The sequence below is a fragment of the Mus caroli genome, chromosome 14 (genome assembly GCF_900094665.2).
Source record: "Mus caroli chromosome 14, CAROLI_EIJ_v1.1, whole genome shotgun sequence".
Classification (NCBI taxonomy): domain Eukaryota; kingdom Metazoa; phylum Chordata; class Mammalia; order Rodentia; family Muridae; genus Mus; species Mus caroli.
Window position 1 is genome coordinate 15,291,038 of NC_034583.1, and position 18,616 is coordinate 15,309,653.

At 40.8% G+C, this 18,616-nt stretch overlaps 1 protein-coding gene and 1 long non-coding RNA gene across 2 annotated transcripts in view; one reads left to right on the plus strand and one right to left on the minus strand.

The window, feature by feature from the left end:
- The window catches only part of Lrmda (leucine rich melanocyte differentiation associated), a 1,019,887-nt gene that overhangs the window by 494,483 nt on the left and 506,788 nt on the right, over window positions 1-18,616 (plus strand). The window lies entirely within an intron of this gene.
- The window catches only part of LOC110309281, a 40,443-nt gene that overhangs the window by 1,249 nt on the left and 20,578 nt on the right, over window positions 1-18,616 (minus strand). The window lies entirely within an intron of this gene.

Consider the following 18,616-nt stretch of genomic DNA (forward strand, 5'->3'; position numbering starts at 1 on the left):
CCTACCACCTACCACCACCACTACCTACCACCACCACCACCTACCACCTACCACCACCTACTATCTACCACCACCACCACCTACCACCTACCACCTACCACCACCACTACCTACCACCACCTACCACTACCTACCACCTACCACCTACCACCATGCTCTTTCTAGGGAGATTCGAACAGTGAGTTCCCACACTCCACAAGGAAAATTAGGCCTTCCAAATGGAGCTTGTGAGCTGGGATACTGTGTGGCCAGAAAACCTCCAAAAACACTGAGGCCTTGCTTTAAGGCTAAGGTCTTGGATGGGTGTTTGGGATACACACTTCACATAGAGTTGCTTTGAAGATGGTGTGGTGTTGAGATTCAAGGTCAATGGCAAAATCTGCTTTGACCACGTGGCCAGTTTGACTGTTGCCATTTGATGACCTCAGCAAATACATATTCTTTTTCTCTTGTAATCTCTGATGCTTTCCCATGCCCCCATCCATCCCCTGACTACTTGTACTTTTGCCTTCTAAAGAAGCACACTGTTTTTCCTTTCCTCCAGAGGCATCATGGTCTACAGTGAATAATACATAAAGCAGAGACTACAAGGTTGTTCTGCTCAGTCAAACTCTTAGCTCTGGGGCCTCAGGTCTGTCTAGGTAAGCCTCAGCTTCCTCACTAGAAAAGGAAAGATGAAATATTCATGAGGTTTCCCATCTTTCCTTAGGGCAGCTTTGGGTGAGGGGAGTTTGGGATGTAACCCTGAACCCTTTCCTTGTACCTCAGCCCCAGAACCTCTCCCTTTGTTTTGCTACTTTCTCGGCCTTATGCAGAGGATATCACTTGAGAAGCAAATGGTGGTGCCCAATACTTGAAGGCCACTTTCCTAGTTGCCCATTTAGTATCCCGACTTCCACTGGCTTCTGGTGTTTTTTGTGCTACTTTGTAACTCGTACTTTTTATGACTTTTGAGCATGGAACACTGTTGTAATCACTCAGGCAGGTAGTCCTGAAGACCAAAGGTTAGGACTAAAGGTTCAGACAAAGCTAAGTTGAGAGCTTGTGGCTACACTTAAGGCAGGAACCAGAAATAGGATGACACAGAAGGCTGTTTTATACCACCTCCTCATCCCTGTCCATCCATATCCCTGCTCTGGAGGAGAGATAAGCCAAAGAAGCCCTTGGGCTATCACTTGCAAAAAAAATAATAATGCCTCTTGTGTTCAAAAGTTTAGACATTTCAAAATATAGTTTTGCATGGCTCTATTTGCAGGTGCTATGAAAGAACCCACTAGACTGAGTAACTTATAAGGGAATGAAAATGAAGTAGGTTTGGGGTCACAGTTCTGATCGTCCAAGATGTGTGACCCCAGGCTCTGGTGATGGCCTCTTCACATTTTCATGCACAGCAGAATGCAGATGGCAGCAGATACATAGAAACAGTGGGGGGCGGGGGGCAAAAGAGGCTATCCATACTCTATAGCAGTCCACTCTCACAATGACTACCCTCCTTCTGTGAGGAAGGCATGTATTACTCAGACTGACCAAATGGCCTCTTTAAGGCCTCACTTTCCATCACCTTGGTAATGACAAGCAAATTCAAAGAGGAGTTTCAGAGGGGACAAGCCATATTGGAGCTACATGTTTAATAGTCATGTTATATTTATGTTGGGTTTTTATAAATCAACTGAAAAAGTAAGAAGGGCACTGGTGATTATTCTAAGAGCTCAGGGGGATCAAAACCATGTGCCAGCAATTACACACAGTAAGTAGTAAAGCCAGGAATCCTATTGTTCATTCCTTCATATCCTTGTAATATAACATGCCCCCCACTGGCTCACGTTTTGAATGTTTGGTCCCAGCTGGTGGCTCAGTGTTGGGAGGCTGTAGATCACTAGTGGTGGACCTTTGAAAGTTCCATCTAGCCCTTCTCTCCTGTCACATTCGCTCTGTTTTCTGGTTCCATCATGATGTGAAGGGCCTCCACTGTATGTTCCCACACTCATGGACTGAACCACTCCACTGATCTTTCCCCACCATGATGCTTTGAGACCATAACTAAAATAAACTGTTCTTAAGTTCCCTTTGTTACAGGCTCACTCACTAATACACCACCTCCCAGAGTCAGCATGTCTCTAGTGGCCTCAGCCAGTACCGCTCCTTTCCCTCTCAGATGTGTTCCAGTTTTCTTGCGATTATTCTTGCTGCCTTGCTTTCTCTCTCTCCTCCCAGCAGGAAATCAGGGTGATTATGGAGCCTTCTCTTAGCCAAGGTGTTAGGAGTTTATGCTACACTCCCCAGTGGACAGCTAATGGACTCTGTTGGGTTGGTCCAATAAAAGTTTCCCACAGTCCAATGCTGAAGTGGAGAACCTGAGTGAAGTTTTTACCACTCTTTCAGCAGACTCATCAAGAGCTTCCTTTTCCTCTCTGGAAATTGTGTTTCATGCCGCGTGTATTGCTAATCCAAGTGTTACATCAATCAGCAATCTGGATCTGGCTTGTTGTTCTCCTGGAGTGTGTTTTACAAGCAGAGATGGGGTTTCTTATTCTGGTTTACTCAAGCCCTCCTCGACTCTTAGAAAAATACTCAAAGTGCAATTTCCTCTCATCTCTTAGGATCTGGGTTTTTTGGGGGTGGGGTGGTGTGGTGTGGTTGCTATTTAGAGTTATTGGGTTTTCCGAAGCATTACCTTAATAAAGACATTCCTTTCTGAGTTGTGCTTGACCTGGGGGTGAGATGGAGACTCTGTTTCTTCTCAGGGCTATTGTAAAGTTAGGGTTCACAGAAAACAGAGCAAATGGGGGCCTTTGAAATGTGATCCCCTTGGCCAAGGCCTGTCTTGTGGTTAAATGGAGGGCTTACCAGGACTCCCCTGTTCTTCAAGTTCAGTTCCCCTGAGTATTTCAGCCTGGAGATGGGTTTGGTTTTCAGAGAACTTTATAAATGTTTAGATTCTCATATTTGCATTGTCAAAGAAGGGGGCAAGATTCCATAGAGGACAATTACCAGAGGAGGTATTGGCTGGTAGGAGTAGGTCTGTCAGACTGGCTCTTAGATGTGGTACTCAGCTGTTTTCTGAAAGTTCGACCAATACTTGGTTTCCCCATGTGAGTTTCTAGTAGCTCAGGCCAATCCATGAAGCCAAAAGTTCCTCAAAGAACCAGAATCCAAGCATGGTGGCACATACACTTGGGAAGCAGAGGCAGATGGATCTTTTTGAATTTGAGGCTAGCCTGGTCTACAAAGCAAGGTCCAGGACAGCCAGGACTATTACATGGAAAAATCCTGTCTTGGAAAACCAAAGACAGGTGTGGGGTGGAATACGAGAGACTTCAAGCCTGTTTTTTAGAATTTGATGGTTTGGGGTTCTTTATTTTGTTAGTGTGCATGCTTATAGAAGTCAGAGGTTAAAATTAGGTGTCTTCTGTTGCTCTCCATTTTATTTATTATTTACCTATTAATTTATCAATTTATTTATTTGTGTGTTTATTATTTATCCATCCATTTACTTGTCTATCCATTTACTCTATCTACAATCTATCTATCTATCTATCTATCTATCTATCTATCTATCTATCTATCTATCTATCTATCTACCTACCTACCTGTCCGTCTGTCCATCTGTTTATCTATCTACTGAGACAGTATCTCACTGACCCTGAAGCTTATGCTGCACTCAGATTTGCTGGTTGGCAAGCTCCAGGCATCCTCCTGTGGTGCTGGGGTTACAGACATGCATGGCCACATCCTGTTTTCTTAGGTTTCAGAGATTCGAATTCAGGTCCTCATGCTTGCAAGGGAAGCAATCTACTGACTGTCATCTCTCCAGTTCCCCCATCCCTTCTCTGTTCTTTTTAAGCAACTACTTTTAAATATTCAAGAACATTTCTTTTCCCTAAATGAAACCATCCAGCTGACATCTTTCTCTGTTGGGTCTAAAAGATAGGACTTGTGCCCCAGTTCTATCTCATTTTGTGAAGGACTGATATTAAAATTAGGAGAGACTATTCTTTTCATTGCTTAAATTTATCCATAGCTTTTCTTCCTTTTTCCTTTTTTCTTTCTTACACACACACACACACACACACACACACACACACACACACACACACACACCAAAATACCGACCTGTCCCAGCAACTGTGACATGGTATTGAGCTGTCTGAGTTTTTTTTTTTTTTCTGTTATCTTTCCTTTCTTTAAGAAAAGAGTCATTTCAGAAGAAGCCCTGACAGCTCTGTCACTTCACTCACACCTCTAAATTTCTCTTTCTGTTGTCAGTCAGCAGACAGCAGACTGGGGATCTGATGGGCCTGACTGATGTCCAAATACATAAGAGATCGGAGAGAGGCCTGGAGCAGTGAGTCAGAAGCCGTCGTCTTCTGCCTTTATTCTTGGAGGAGCTGTCAAGACCTTCAGAAGTTCCTCTGTGCCAGGATCTCATATCCTGGGCCTCTCTCTATCTGCAGCCCACATAAATAGACACACAAGGGCTGGGACTTCCTCTGGCATACTTTCCAGAAATTATAGTTTTTGTGTGATGTTGAATTCCTCTGTCCTGTGTGCTGCTTGGGGGTGGGGATGAATACTCTATTGGAATTAAATCTGTTTTATGAAAACTTGTGACATAATAACATCAGTGACATCAGTGGGAATGACATGGGTGAGTTCTTAGATTCAGAGGCTTAGAAGCAAGTATTTTAAACCCCAAATCCATTTATTTGTGAGGGACCTTGCATAGATACCATTTCTCTTCCTGTATTAGGAAGTGAGGCACGATGTTTACCTATCCCCAAAAGGCAGAGCTCTTTAGTTTCTGTAGTTACAAGCAGCCTCAATTCACTGTATCTATGAACAGAATTCCAAATGCTGGGCTCTCTGTGCCCCATATGGGTCTTATGACAAATCCTAACTCACCTGTTGGTTCTGAGCTAGTCGTTGGGACTTAACACATGGATTGTGCAGTTTTCTGATTTCTGGATATTAACAGAATTATGAATAACAGATTCTCAAAATTTAAAAAGACCACCTTTACAATTTCATTTATGTGTCCTCTCACATTGCCCATGGTTTCCACTTTCTATCTTTGGTTAAGTTGTCCTGAAGGGATAGTTTATCTTCCTCCTTTACAAATGTACCTCAGGTTTCACCTAACTGTTCCCTGGGCTCTCTATGGAGAGAGGCTAACCACACATTTTGCCAGACATGCTTCTGCCTGGGACACACAGCTCATCAAGGTTAGAGTATTCAGATAATGTGCCAGCCTGGGAAACTGTGTTGTTTGACACTGAGCCTTGTAGATACAGTATAAAGCACTGGCTTTGGAGATAAGTCCTTGGGTATTGATTCTGACTTTACCTTTACTAAGTGTATGGCCTTTGTGGAGCTGTAGATATCTTCTTTCTTTTATTTTAAGAGTTATTTAATGGTTTGTATGTGTCTGTATATAGGTGTGTGCAGCTTGTTATGTGTGTACTGGGATACAAACTCCTGTTCTAAGAGTTGCAGAACAAGTATTCTAAACCACTGAGCCATCTCTCCAGGCCAGCATGTATTATTCTTTCATTGTTTGTAAAGCAGGATGGGCAGCATCGGGTTCATTGGGGTTGATAATCATATTTAAACTGGACTTTTTAAAAATAGCTTTTACTAAGAGCTTCCCATCTATGAATTCTTTAATCCTCACAACTCAAGAAGACCAGTAAATATTACTTCTGAAGCCCTGGGTTCAATTCCCAGCACTGTACCACTGCACACATAACCTGAGCATTGTAGGAAACATCTTTAATTCTAGCACCTGAGAGGAGGAAGCAGGAGAATCAGTAGTTTTGGGTCATCCTTGGCTATATAGTGGGCTTGAAGCTCATCTGCTGCCTGCCTCTCCTCGGTATGTGCCTCTTGTCTTTGGTTACTACTCAAAGAGAATAAACCCAAAAAGATGTTTAGTGGAACTTTTGTGTAAAGCCAGTTGGGACTCAGGTCAGATGTGTCTTCAAAGAGACTTTTACTGCTGACTGACTCCAAATTGAGTCCCTACTTCTAAGTTGCCATCACCCTCTATTCCACAGTATTTTAAAAAATAATTTCTCAGAAGAGTGCCTGTTCATGTCATTAAAAGTTTTGCTTATTCATGTGCTTTCACCTGTACTGTCTATTCTTAGTAGTATATAAATTCCATGAGCAAAGGCCTTCATCTGCCATATTTAATCCTGTACATAGTCCATCTAGCAGAAGGGCTGTATCGTAATGCTATGTAGTAATAACAACAATATTAATAATAACATTAATAATAATGTTTTTGATAGTTCTTAAAGTTACCATTTTCTAGGCATTGTTGGAAGCACGTCACTTATATTAACCCATTCAGTTTTCACAAAGATAATTGATCTTGGCTATCATTTTTATTTCTGATTTATAGATGGGGAGGGTTTATACAGCGGTCCAAGGCCAAACAATTACTAGGTGACAAAGTTTGTGTTAAAAGCCTGGCCATGGGGCTCAGAGAAGATGCTTTGAATCACCATAATTCCGTGCCTCTCTGGTACATAGTGTGTGCTCATGTAGCAGATGTATTAATGAACAGAAGATGTCCTGAAGAACCCCACTGGGAATCTGTAATCATGGGTTACTGTGCAAATGGGTTACTCCTGGACACTGCTATGTGCCCCTCTTCCAAAGCAGAGAGTACAGCACTATCTTGTGTGTATTTAAATGTCCCATAAGTCCAAATGAGTCTCAGTGACCACCACAGCTACTATTTATATTTTATACTTGATAGAGTCTTTGGTTCAATTGTCCTTTTCTATTTTTCCTTCCCTCTCTCTCTCTCTCTCTCTCTCTCTCTCTCTCTCTCTCTCTCTCTCTCTCTCTCTCTCTTTGTCCTAAGAGAGGAGAATTGTGGGAAATATTTTGTTTTCCTTGGGAGCCAAGCTATGTATTTACTTCAAGTTTTATTAAATGAGTTATAAATTTTCCCAGCAATTTCCTCATAGCTCAAGAGGTTTAATTTGCATGTGTTGCCTTTTGCAATATGCTTTTCGTAACATTGCAGATGCGTCTTCCCTAGCTTCAGTAAACAACAGGCACTCGGCCAGGTTTTTGACTGAACACATGCCAGGCCTGGGAAATAGGAGTTAACTCTGTGCTGACTGGGGGCAAGGGACACACATCTCTGTCTAGCCACAGCATCTGAGATTTCTGGTGGAGTTACCAATGGGCAGGAACAAACACTTCTAAGAAGAAAAACCTTTTGGTTTTTGTGACTCTAGGGTGATGTTTAGAGATACTAGAATCTGGCCAGGGCTCTGTGTTAAGGAAGACAATCTGATATGCATTTGCTTCCAAGGCTAGGGCTTTTGGATTTAGAGCTGATCCTTAGGGACACTCTAATTGGGTTTGAGTTTGGACATGATTATTAGATATGGCCCTTGAGTTCCTGCTGAATGGGGTTGTATGGTCCCTGGCAGGTAGACGTGTTGAAAGGATTGCAGAAAGTGAAGATCATAAAGCAGGTCGAGTAGAACGATCATACTGCCAACTCTTCTTACCCAAGGACTTACCTAGACTACTGACTGAGTTTCTCTTGAGAAGGATACATATTCTGAGTGAGGCTTTTCTGTTGACATCTCCCTTCTAGGAGAGGGAAAAGGCACTGGAGTTAGGGACTGATACTATGCAGGTTAGAATGAGGTTTGACTGCATTCAACAGAAAAAGCATCTAAAGTCAATGCTGCTGTTACACTCTAGGGATTTGTTTCTCTTGATGATGAGCTGTTGTAGTGGGCAATGCAGGCCAGGAGTTTCATGATATGATGAGGGATCCTGCTTCTTTCTTTTTGTAGCTCTGACTTGATGTTTGCATGTTTTCTCATGATTCAAGATGGTAGTTGATGCCATTGTGGTCTCTTAGAGACAGAGAGGGAAGAATGAAGAGCAAGCTCAGTCTCCTTTGAATACATGTCCATCCTGTCCTTCATGATTACAGTCTTTGCATTGTATTGGCCAGAACTTATTCAGAGAGCTACATATGAATAAAAGATACAATTGCTCAGCCTGGCAGCCACATGCCCAATGATATTCTAGCCTTTGTTGTAAAGGAGGAAGTGGAAAATGGGATGTTACCATGGGGCCATTGTCTCATGGCTCTATATTTGAAATAGAAGCATGTTTACTTACATAAAAATATCCTTTTTTCAAAGTTTGCTTCATTATGATGTCAGGAAACATAAATAATATGTTTATAGAATTTTATAGTTACTTTCTGCATGCACTAAATAATAATTGGTATAATGGACCCAAGTTTTAAATGACATCATAATTTTTTATATTTTTGCATTTTATTATTATATTTTTCACTATTTAAAACAATTTTCAAATTCAAGTACAGTTTGATCATATTCTTCTCCTCCACTTCCCTATCCACCCAAGTTTAAGTCATTTTTAAAGAAAGAAACAAAAACCCAATATAACAACAACATCCTAACAAGAAAACAAAATAAAACCACAGTCAAAAAGATAAAGAAAAGAAAAACACCAAACTGTAACCAAATAAAACACACACACACACACACACACACACACACACACACACACACACACACACACAAACTGTGGAGTCCAATTATATGTTGTTCACCTACTCCTGAACGTGGGGCCTGCCCCAGAATGGTTGATATAACCAGGGTCACTCTATTATAGAATTTTCCATTCCCAGGTGATATAACTGGCAGTTCAGTTGTTAAACTTTGCAATAGTGGCTAGAGTTTTATTCATTCATTCATTAAAAAATATAACAAGACCTGGTCTTTGCTGCTGGTGCAGACCCCTAGTTAGTCTGCTCCCCTAAAGACTCAATATCCCGATACGTCCTAGAGGACACAGTGCACTCAGAGCATTTGGTAAGAATCCCTGCCCCCTGCACCCCTCCCCGAGTCCTGGAGCTGCTACTGGGAGCCTGGTGGACTTGGGACCCATCACCAGCCAAAGCCCCACCCTCCCAAATACTACTTCCCTTTCTTCCATCCCTCCCACCCCTTCTGACTGGTCCTTGCTACTGGGGCAGACCCATAGCTTGTCTGCTCCCGTGAAGACTCCATATCCCAATCCATCCTAGAGGACCAGCTCCACTCAGAGCAGTTGGACACACTCCACTTAAAGCAGTTGAGAAGTTGAGGACCCTCTGCAGTGAGAGCAGTTGAGGATCAGCTGCACTTAGCACAGTTGGACAACAGCTTGATTGCTCTACTGAAGAGAAAAGAGTCTGAAGGCCTCCCAGGAGATCTACTATAGCCAGGGCAGCTGCTCCTGTGAAGAGCCCCCAGTTGGAAGGTCCCACAGGTGGTCTGATACATCCAGGGCTGTAAGCCTACTAGGAGACCAGAAGCAATCTAGGGACAAAAGAGGCAGACTCCATATAATCACCCAGCTCAATAAACACTAGGGATAGCCAGATGGTGAAAGGCAAGAACAAGACCATAAACAAAAGAAGCCAAAATATGTGAGTATCACCAGAACCCAGTTCTCCCACCAGAGCAAGCCCTGAATACACCAACAAACCTGAAAATTAGGTATCTGTCCTAAAATCTTATCTCATGAAGATAATAGAGTCCTTTAAGGAGGGTATCAATAATTCACTGAAAGAAAAATAGGAAAACACAGGCAAACAGGTGAAGGAATTGAATAAAGCGATCCAAGACCTAAAGTGGAAGTAGAAACAATAAAGAAAACACAAATGGAGGCAAACCTGGAAATGGAAAACCTAGGAAAGAGGTCAGGAATTACAGTATTATGAACAAAATACAAGGGACAGAAGAGAGAATCTCAGGTGCAGAAGATATGATAGAATTCATTGACAGATCTGTCAAAGAAAATTCAAAACATAAAAAACTCCTATCCCAAAGCCTCCAGGAAATTCAGGACACGATGAAAAGACCAAATCTAAAAATAATCAGAATAGAAGAGAACAAAGATTCTCAGTTCAAAGGACCTGAAAATGTCCTCAACAAAATCATAGAAGAAAACTTCTCCAACCTAAAGAAAGAGATGGACATAAAGGTACAATAAGCCTATAGAACACCAAATAAGTGGGACCAGAAAAGAAAATCTTCTTCTTACATAATTATCAAAACACTAAATGCATAGAGCAAAGAAAGAATATTAAAAGCTGCAAGGCAAAAAGACCAAGTAACATACAAAGGTAGACCTATCAGAAGTACAACGGACTTCTCAACAGAGACTGTGAAAGCCAGAAGAGTGTGGTCAGAGGTTATGCAGACTCTTAAGAGAACACAAATGCCAGCCCAGGCTACGATACCTAGCAAAACTCTCAATCAGCATAGATGGAGAAAACAAAATATTCCAGGACAAAACCAAATTCAATTCAAACGGTATCTATCTACCAACCATTGCTTACAGAGGATACTGGAAGAAAAACTCCAACACAAGGAAGGTACCTGAACCTTCAAAATCAAAAGCAGAGGACCACAAGCACATAAAACCACCTACAAAAACAAACATGTCAGGAGCCAACAGTCATCTCTCTTTAGTATCTCTCAATATTAATGGACTCAACTCACCTATAAAAAGACATAAGCTAAGAGACTGGATACATAAACAAGATTCAGAATTTTGCTGTATACAAGAAACACACCTCAACAACAAAACCAGGCACTATCTCAGAGTAAAAGGATGGAAAAAGGTCTTCCAAGCAAATTGTCCCAGGAAACAAGCAGGAGTTGCCATCCTAATATTCAATAAAACAGACTTTCAACCAAAAGTTATCAAGCGTGATGAAGAAGGACACTTCATATTCATCAAGGGGAAAATCCACCAAGAGAAAAATCTCAATTCTGAAAATCTATGCCCCAAATGCAAGAGCACCCAAATCCATAAAAGAAACTTTTCTAGAACTCAAAACACACATTGAAATCCAAACAATAATAGTGGGAGACTTCAACACCCCACTCTCATCAATGGACAGGTCATTGAAACAGAAACTAAATAGAGACACAGTGAAACTAAGAGAGGTTATGAACCAAATGGATTTAACAGATATCTACAGAACATTTTACCCTAAAGCAAAAGAATACACCTTCTTCTCAGCACCTCATGGTACCTTCTCCAAAATCAACCATATAATTGGTCACAAAACAATCCTCAGCAGACACAAGAAGATAGAAATAATACCATACATCCTATCAGACCACCATGGCCTAAAGCTCGTCTTCAATAACAGTAAAATCTACAGAAAGCCCACATATACATGGAAACTGAACAACTCAGTGATAATTTGATCGGGGAAAAAATAAAGAAAGAAATTAAAGACTTCCTGGAATTTAATGAAAATGTTGACACATCATACCCAAACCTATGGGACACAATGAAAGCAATGCTAAGAGGAAATTTCATAGCACTAAGTGCCCTGGTAAAGAAATTGGAGAGATCTTACACTAATACCCTAACAGCACACCTGAGAGCCTTAGAACAAAAAGAAGCAAACTCAACCAAGAGGAATAGAAGGCAGGAAATAGTCAAACTCAGGGCCAAAATCAACCAAATAGAAACAAAGAAAACAATACAAATAATCAGCAAAACCAAAAGCTGGTTGAAAGAATCAACAAGATAGATAAACCCATAGCCAAACTAACTACAGTACCAAAGGCAGTATCCAAATTAATAAAATCAGAAATAAAAAGGGAGACAATAACAACAAAAACTTTTGAAATTCAAAAAATCATCAAATCCTATTATAAAAGTCTCTACTCAACAAAACTGGAAAATCTAGATGAAATGGATGGTGTTCTAGATAGATGCCACATACCAAAGTTAAATCAAGGCAGGTAAACTATCTAAACAGGCCCATATCACACAAGGAAATAAAAGTCATTAAAAACCTCCCAACCAAAAGAAGCCCGGGGCCAGATGGATTTAGTGCAGAATTCTACCAGACCTTGAAAGAAGACCTGGTACCAATTTTCCTCAAACTATTCCATAAAATAGGAACAGAAGGAAATCTACCTAACTTGTTCTATGAAGCCACAATTACTCTGATACCTAAACCACATAAGGATCCAACCAAAAAAGAGAACTTCAGACCAACCTTGCTTATGAATATCAATGCAAAAATACTCAATAAAATTCTTGCAAACTGAGTCCAAAAACGCATCAATACCATCATTTGCCATGATCAAGGAGGCTTCATCCCAGGGATCAAGGTTGGTTTAATACATGAAAATTGATTAATGTAATCCACCTTGTAAGCAAACTCAAAGAAAAAATATCACATGATCATCTCCTTACATGCATAAAAAGCATTTGACAAAATACAACACACCTTCATGTTAAAAGTATTAAAGAGATTAGGAAATCAAGACCCATACCTAAACATAATAAATGAAAGTTACTGAAAACCAACAGCCAATATCAAATTAAATGAAGACATACTTGAAGCAATCCCACTGAAATCAGGGACAAGACAAGGATGTCCAACTCTCCCCATATCTATTCAATTGAAGTGTTAACTAGAACAGTAAGACAACAAAAAGACATCAAGGGGACACAAATAGGTAAAGAAGAAATATATATATCACTATTTGCAGATGATATGATAGTATACATAAGCAACCCCAAAAATTCTACCAGAGAATTTCTCCAGCTGATAAACAACTTCAGCAAAGTGGCCAGTTATAAAATCAACTCAAATAAATCAGTATCTTTCCTTTATACAAAGGATAAACAAGTTGAGAAAGAAATTAGGGAAACAATTCCCTTCACAATAGCCACAAATAACATAAAATATCTTGGGATTACTCTAACCAAATAAGTGAAAGACCTATATGACAATAATTTTAAGTCTCTCAAGAAAGAAATAGAAGAAAACCTCAGAAAATGGAGAGATCTTCCATGCTCATGGATTGGCAGAGTTAACGTAGTAAAAATGGCCATCCTACCAAAGGCAATCTACAGATTCAATGCAATCCCCATCAAAATCCCAACACAATTCTTCAAAGACACGGAAAGAGCACTTCTCAAATTCATCTGGAAATGCAAAATACCCAGAATAGTGAAAACAATTTTTTGAATTAATTTTTATTAGGTATTTTCCTCATTTACATTTCCAATGCTATCCAAAAAGTCCCCAATACACTCCCCACACCCCACTCCCCTACCCACCCACTCCCACTTTTTGGCCCTGGCGTTCCCCTGTACTGGGGCATATAAAGTTTACAAGTCCAATGGGCCTCTCTTTCCAGTGATGGCCGACTAGGCCATCTTTTGATACATATGCAGCTAGAGTCAAGAGCTCTGGGGTACTGGTTAGTCCATAATGTTGTTCCACCTATAGGGTTGCAGATCCCTTTAGCTCCTTGGGTACTTTCTCTAGCTCCTCCATTGGGGGCCCTGTGATCCATCCAATAGCTGACTGTGAGCATCCACTTCTGTGTTTGCTAGGCCCTGGCATTGTCTCACAAGAGACAGCTATATCTGGGTCCTTTCAGCAAAATCTTGCTAGTGTATACAATGGTGAAAACAATTTTTAACAATAAAAGAACACCTGGGAAAATCACCATCCCTGACCTCAAGCTTTACTACAGAGCAACAGTGATAAAAACTGCATGACATTGGTACAGACATGTTGATCAATGGAATAGAATTGAAGACCCAGAAAAAAAATACCCACACTTACTGGCACTTGATTTTTGACAAAGACACCAAAAATATACAATGGAAAAAAGAAAGCATCTTCAATAAATGGTGCTGGTCTAACTGTCTGTCTGTGTGTAGAAGAATGAAAATAGACCCATATTTGTCACTTTGTACAGAGCTCAAGTCCAAGTGGATCAAGGACCTGAATATAAACTCAGAAACACTAAATCTAATAGAAGAGAAAGTAGGAAAGAGCCTTGAACTCATTGGCACAGGGGGAAATTTCCTAAACAGATCTCCAATAGCTCATGGTCTAATATCAACAATTGATAAATAGGACTTCATAAAACTGGAAAGCTCCTGTAAGACAAAGGACATAGTTGATAAGACAAATTGGCAACCTACAGGTTGGGAAAGAAAATCTTCACTAACCCCACATCTGATAGAGGGCTAATATCCAAAATATATAAAGAACTCAAGAAGTTAATCACAAAAAAAAAAAAAATCAAACAACCCAATCAAAAAATGTGGTATAGAACTAAACTGAGAACTCACAACTGAGGAATTTTGAATGGCTGAGAAGCACCTAAAGAAATGTTCAAAGTTCTTAGTGATTAGAGAAATGTAAATCAAAAACGTTCCTGAGATTCCACCTTATACCAGTCAAAATGGCTAAGACCAAAACCACAGGTGACAACACCTGTTGGAGAGGATGTGGAGAAAGAGGAACACTCCTCCATTGCTGATGGGATTGCAAACTAGTACAACCACTCTGGAAATCAATCTTGTGGTTCCTCAGAAAATCGGAAATAGATCTACCTGAGGACCCAGCTATACCACTCTTGGGAATATACCCAAAAGTTACCCCACCATGTGACAGGGCACGTGTTCCACTATGTTCATAGCATCCTTGTTTGTGATAGCCAGAAGCTGGAAACAGCCCAAATGTCCCACGACAGAAGAATGGATACAGAAAATGTGGTTCATTTACACAATGGGATACTACTCAGCTATTAAGAATGAGGACATCCTGAGTTTTGCAGGCAAATGGATGGAACTAGAAAATATCATCCTGAGTGAGGTAACTCAGACCCAATAGGACATGCATGGTATATACTCACTAATAAGTGGATATTAGACAAAACAACAACAACAACAAAAAAAAAAACCCATACAGTATACACAAGATAAAGTTCACAGAATTCAAAAGGCTCAACAAGCTTAAGTGCCCAAGTGAGGATGCCTCAGTCCCACTTGGGAGAGAGAAGAAAGCAATCACAAGTAGGGAAGGAGGGACTTGGGAGGGAAAGTGGACAGGGTGGGGCAGGGGCAGTGGGAAGAGGGAAACTTGATCTGGTATTGGATGAGGGAAAAGGACTGAATCCCTGAGGGCCAGCAGAAAGAAGGTAAACAGGCAACCTCAGGAAATAGGAGGCTGGGGGCGGGGGGGGTCTCCCAGAATGTGCCAGAGACCTGGGAGGTGAGAGACTCCCAGGACTCATAGGGAGGGACCTTTGATGAAATGCCAGACAGTAGGGAGAGAGAATTTATAGAGCCCACCTCCAGCAGGAAGACAGGAAGTGTAAGAAATGAATTACAAATAAAACTAATTTTAAAATACCTAACAAAAATATAACAAAATACAATATAATAAAACAAAAAACCTATCACATCAAAGTTTGGCAAGATAAACTAACAGAAGGAAAAGAACCGCAAGAGGAAGCACATGAGTTGGAGATCTACAAGTTCACCCAAAGGAATTCCACAAAACACTAAACTGGAAGCCATAATATAGACACAGAGGATCTGTACAGATCCATGCTGGTCCTGTACAGGGTGCTGCAGTCTCTGTGAGTTCATGTGATCTTTCCTTTCGTTAATTTAGAAGGCCTTACTTTCTTGATATCCTTCATCTCCCCACCTCTTACATTCTTTTGTTTCCTCTTCTGTGGACTTTCCTGAACTCTGAGGGGAGGGATTGGGGCATCATAAAATTTTACATGTAAGTTTCAATTGAAGTAAATCAATTAAAATGCTAAATAAACACAGGCTTTTAGAAATGAGAGGTGACATCTATGACCAGACTATGTGAGTTTGAATATGTGTTTGTCATCAATTCATCAACTGGTTAAATAATCTTGGCCTTCCCCCCTTCCCCCACTCTCTGTGCACATAGCCCTTCAGCACACACACACACAGACACACACACACAGAGTTTGTAGCATAGGTTAGTCTCAAACTCTTCTGTGGCCAAGGAGGTTGTTGAGTTTCTGGTTCTCCTCCCTCCACCCCTTGGGTGCTGAGATTGTAGGTGCCCATTTATGCAAAGCTAGGATGAAACCCAGGTCTTTGTGTGTATTAGGCCAGCACTCTACAGATGGAGCTACATCTCTATCCATCTTTTCTCCATTTTTCCAGCCTGTAAAAGGACATCAGAATTGTAAGGATGGGATAGGATACCAATACTTGCTGAACTCTCAGATTAGAGCCACTGGAGTAAAAAATAAGACCCTTGGACATTGTCACTCTTGTGGCTGTGATTATGGTTTATACTGTTGGCATGTATTGTGAGGAAGTATAAGAGAAGGAATTTGGGGAGAACAGAAATTATGAGGGTATTATACATATGATGGAGATTGGGGAGACACTAGCTCAGAAGAATGAGGTTGACAGTTGACAAGGATTAAGTCTTAACCTCAACAACAACAAAAAATACTCTTACTAAGAGTTAATATTAGTGCTTTATAATTTCAAGTGGTTTCATATAGGAGAGTAATCTTGATAGTAATTTATTAAGCATTTGCTCTATGCCAGGTACCATGGGGATTGCTTGGATTGTATCAAAAGTTAATTCTTTCAACACTACCAGCTGGTGTTTCCTGTTCTGCTGATGAAGGACTTAAGTCAGGGCTAGGTTAAGGTAATTTCCAGCATCCTCTGTTCTCATGGGGCTAGCCTCACAGCCTCTGCTAAGTAACACCACCCACATCCATTTGGAGCCTCTTCTTTCCCTCATTCACCCCCATTTGGATGTCTAGCCTTTCATTGTCTCCCCAAGGGTCTCTTAGACCCTCTGTTTTCCATTTCTGTTCTTGTTCCTTCTGGCAACCCAGTTGCCAACTACCACAAATATGCCAGTCATTTCCTAAGCTTCTCCGTGCTGTCAAACTGTCCTGTCCAGCCTCTGTGGGCATGGGACAACAAATGACAGCTTCTAGTTTGCTGAAGTAAGACACAAAAATAGATATTAATGGGCGCATGGATTACATCTCTCTAGGTCATTCATTTTAGAAAGTCCTGGTTTATTTGAAGTTTGATTTACTTAATAATTGACCTCTATCCCCCTCCCTTCTTTCCTGTGTATAATAGAATTTATTTAAAGCAGTTTAAAGCTCACTGAACCAGTGAGCAAAAGATGGAAAAATTCCTGTGATAAACCCTGTGCCCACACACACATAGCTTCTCCACTATCAGTGCAGCCTCCAAATTGAAGTCTTTCATTGACTGGAATAATTAGTAATGGACGTTAAATGCAGGAAATACCCCAACATCTCATGGGCAAGTCTTAGGACATCTCCTAGGTCATTGTGTAGGGTTTTGAAGTTGTTCCATCTTAGATCCCTGACAAAAAAGGACTACAGATGTGATAGAAAGGGACACACCACTGAGCAATCAGTCAGGGCCTCTGCCACTTTCCCCACAGTCCCCCATCTGGTGCATAGTATACACTCACTCAGTATTGTTGAGAGTATGAATCACTTGCTATAGCCCTTTCAGTTGGGAAGGGAACAAAAGGCCCCTTAAGGAATGGCCCAGTGAATTATAGCAGGTAAGGTTTGGTTGGGCCTCATGGACTTGATAGATTTTTTTTTATATTATTATTATTATTCCAGCTATAATGGTCTGTCATTCAGGTCAGCTTGCTGTCATCCAGGGACCCTGTGCATCTCTGGCTATGTGTGAGCTGAACATGAACAGCATACTGCTGGGATTAGGGGGCATTCATCTTCCACTATCCTCTCATCCTTGGAGCTGGAGGCTCATGTGTTACTCCTGTGATGTCATAAAGCAACTGATGTCTTAGTACATGCTGCAAGAGTTATTTCCTCTTTTGCTCTTCCTACAAATTGTACCTTATGATCCATTGAATTCCACTTTCCTATTTTTCCAACATTTCTCATTTTCTGCCCTTATTTTATCCTCTCTCGCAGACCATCGAACGGAGGAAGAAATGTTGCTTAGCAACCAGTATGGAACCAGTCAATACTTTCTCTAATATTAACCCTTTGGAAACAAGCAGCCAGTCTCTGAATTATATCACTCTCTGTTAGTATGTCTTAAAGTCGAAGTTCATGCAAGTTGACAGTCCAACCCCATAATCCAATCACAAGCATTAGTGATATGCATGGGTACTTATGTACATTAGAGAGTGGCAGTGTGGCAAATCACATGCATTGTTATTTTGCTAAAGGCATTCAGATTCCTATTCAGTTTGCTATGACTAATGTAGGATGGACTTTTGTTTTCAAGTGCAGTAGCTTTCAAGGGTGTCCTTACTATATGTGCTAGTTTGCATTTTGGACACTTAAGTTTATCTCACAAGCAGAAAGTACCTTTTCACTAATGAGACGTCTGTGACATTTGTCTCTAATGTCCATTGGGCTTTACTGTGTGTCAGATTCCATGTCAGGCGCATACTAGCAGACTTGCTTCTTCCATACATTTGTTTTCTTTACTTACTTTTTCCACCTGAATCTTGCTCCTTCCACTTGAGTGGCACATTGCAGTGCCAGGTTTTCAGATGCCAAGTTGTTTTTCTGCTTACACATTTTTTTTCCCACTCTGACTCTACATTGTCCTCCTGAGGTCATTGAACCTCTCGGCAAGTTAGTAACATAGGCAACTGGAAGATGAACTTGACCTGTGCCTCTCTCACGTGTAGGCGCTTGTAAGTCTTACTTTGCCCTGAACAAAACTATGTTTGCAA